This window comes from Phalacrocorax carbo, unplaced genomic scaffold (assembly GCF_963921805.1).
Source record: "Phalacrocorax carbo unplaced genomic scaffold, bPhaCar2.1 SCAFFOLD_54, whole genome shotgun sequence".
Lineage (NCBI taxonomy): Eukaryota > Metazoa > Chordata > Aves > Suliformes > Phalacrocoracidae > Phalacrocorax > Phalacrocorax carbo.
This window is the reverse complement of record NW_026990395.1, coordinates 541,835-545,035: the sequence shown is the minus strand read 5'-3', so window position 1 is coordinate 545,035 and position 3,201 is coordinate 541,835.

Sequence of the window (3,201 nt, the reverse complement as noted above, 5' to 3'; positions counted from 1 at the left end):
TGTGTTTACTGGCATGCCTATAAACAGCAATCACATGTTCATCAATCAAGTTAACATTCTTTTAGCCTCCTGTGTTCCCTGGCACGTCTGTGTTACATTTTTAAGTAGCATCTTACCATGAGCTAACATGGATGTCTCAAAAAAATTTTTTTTAAAAAAGGAAAAACCCTGGAGTGGGAGGGAAGACTTAGTGTTAGTTGGAACTAGTTAAAGTAAATGAAAGGCAAAGCGAACCCATCCCCTTCTTGCTCGCTCTGACTGTACCTGCTTTGGGCTGTGCGTAGGCACAGGGAGGGTGGAAGCCTTGCCTCTCTCTTGACAAGCCCCCCCACACCCCCCACACCCCCCGTAAAAGCGCTGCAGCCTCAGACGCTTCTTGTGCTGGAGACACAATTAGCTTTCTTCTGAAAGCTAACTCAGGTCTTGGTCTAAAGGGTGGGGTTTTAGTCTGAGGTTTGTTTTGTCTTCTAAGACATATATTTCTGTATGTATTTCAAAAGCAGAACCTGGATCTTAGCGTGGTAGGAATAAATCACGGGAAAGCTTGCCAAGTATTGTTGAACAGTAAAGCAGCAAAATTAAAAGGTGTGAGGGTTTTGTTAAAAAGGATGCACAAAAGCTTAGCCTTTGAATATCTCTTCACTGCCTTGCTCTTTTGTCAGCTGTCCTTGTACGGTTGCAAAGTGTGCTGCTGTTATAGAGCCAAAGCGAGAAAGTGGCTCCTTTCTGCTTTAGTATTACTCTCTCAGGAACTGCAAGGACCTCTAGTTGGTATTTGTCCTCAGAGGCTGCAGCAATGCCGAGAGTCGTGCCCATTGTCTCAGCACCATCAAACCCAACGGGGATCCTTCCTGGCTGAGTGCTTAGTTTAGCCAAGCTATCGGGTTTTAGGAAAGTACTGCAATCTAAATGTAGCACTGCAGCAGTGAGAGCAGCCTTTCCCTCCTGTTCTCTGTCCCCTTTCCCACTTGCTTTCTGTTAGTTTCTGTTCAGTCTTCTGTTTGAAATGGGAGTTCATACATTGGCTGTCGATTCTGGTGTGTTGGATTTGAGTTTCTTGGGTTGTCAGGGTACTTTAAAATGTGTATATATTTTGACCTTATCCTGTAAAGCGTAGTTGCCAGTTTGGGAAGATACAAGGGGATTACGGTCCCAGGGCCCTTTCTGACCCACCATGACATGGGAACTGCCCATTGGATGGCACATGGCAGCGTGTCACAGGGCCCATTGTCACCCACCCTGATATAAGCGCTGGTGGTGACGTGGCTGCCCCACAGCGCCTGGGGGACACCAACAGGACAGAACAGGACAGAGTGGGGCTGCGGGGAGCCCCTGTGCAGCCACCTCGTTCCCTGCTGACCCGCACCTGTGGCGCTTTTCTGAGGCGTCTCCCACCCCTGCGACAGGAGCCCTCGAGGCCAGGCCTCAGTGGGATGGCGGAGAGAACCCCCAGCATGCCCAGGCTGGTGGGGGAGGAGGAGGAGGAGGACAAAGGCGCTGGGGCTGCCCCAGCTTGGCAGCCCGATGAGGAGAAGGAGGAGGTCCAGCCCCTGCAGGCCTGTGAGTGGCTGAGCTGGGCCACAGAGCTAGTGGCTGCAGCTGCCTTGGCCCCATCCCATCCCCCGTGGGCATCCCCAGGGAAAGAGGGGATGGGGCTGCCTCCCACGGCCAGGCCTCGGCCATGCTCCATGCACTGGGTACCCCCAGCCCCAACCTGAGGCCAGGGAGACAGGGGGCAGTGTCCCCACCAGCCCTTGTCCTGGGGCTGGCCCTGCCTGCTGACCGCGGGGCTCGGCTGTGTTTGACAGCCTCTCCCGCAGTCCTTCAGCTCTGCCTGTGCTTGGTCTTTTGCCAGATCCAGGCACGGACCTGCCAGAAGAGGAGCAGGACTATGAGCAGGAGCCTGAGCAGGAGCAGGAGCCAGAGCAGGAGCAGAAGCAAGAGCAGAAGTCAGAGCAGGAGCAGGAGCGCACCCATGCCCTCTCCCACAGCAGAGCACAGGTACCCACAGCCGTCCCTGCCTGGGCTGGGCCTGCTCTCACTGCTTAGCCGAGCACCACTGTCGGTGTGACATCCCTCTCTTCCCTACCCTTCTTTCTCCTGCTGATGTTTTGGGAAACCCTCAAGCCCACTGAGCCTGAAGACACCACCACCGCAGCCATCGAGGGCATGGCACGCTCAGACTCCTGTGACGTGGAGGCTTGTGCTGCCATTCTGGCTCTGCTGGAGAAAAGTGACATCTCCAATTTGGAGCATATAAGTAGCCTGTGGCCAGGGCTTAACCCCCCAGGATCGTGTGCCGGGTCTGCTGGGCGCCCAACAGCCTTTTAGGCCAGCACAGTGTGGTGGGAGGGGAAGCACTACTCGGGGGAAGCTGAGGAAATGGCTGGCTCCTCCAGGACTCCAACTCCCAGCCGTGTTTCCTCCAGGTGCCGGGCATCGTGAGGCGCATCTACCAGTGGCTCGCGTCCAACACGGATGTGTCTGCCGAGCACAGGCTGGACAACGGCCTTCTGGAGCTGACCCACATGCACACCCATGACGTTGTAGTGACCCTCCTGCACTGTGCCCCATCGTGCGACAGGTACGGGGCCCACCTGCCTTGAGGGCTCGGAGCTCAGCAGCCTTTAGGGCTCAGCAGCCTTTAGAGCTCACCAGCCTGTAGAGCCCATCCCATGAGGGCTGCCAGACAGATGGAGGTTTTCTGGCCCCTCTGGCCCTTCCATTTCCCAGCCCTGGCATGTCAGCCCCAGAGCCCACTGCCATGCTCCCTCCCTGCCCCTCAAGGCACCATTGCTCAGCCACCTGCTGCCTGCAGGGGCAGGCCCACTGGGTGCTTCCAGCAAGGGGCAGTGGGCAGAGGCAGGGCTGGCAGTCATTCCGGGACCCCAGGGGTGCCCAGGCCATGGCACTGTGGCTGAGACCCCGCTGACACAGAGCTCTGGGCCTGCAGAGCTGCTGCGGCCATGTGGAGGGTGATGGTCTCCACAAGCACGACTGCAGAGAAGGTGCTACAGGAGCTGCTCCCTGTGCTGAGGGACTGGCCGCTGCACAGCACGTTCACCCTTGATGGGGACAAGAAGGACGTCTTTGCCCTGGCCGTGAGTTTCTGGAGCAGGCCTTTGCTCACCCCCAGGGCTGCCTCTCCGGGTGGCTCGCCATCCTCCCCCGACACTGCATCTGCCTGCCTCACACACTGGG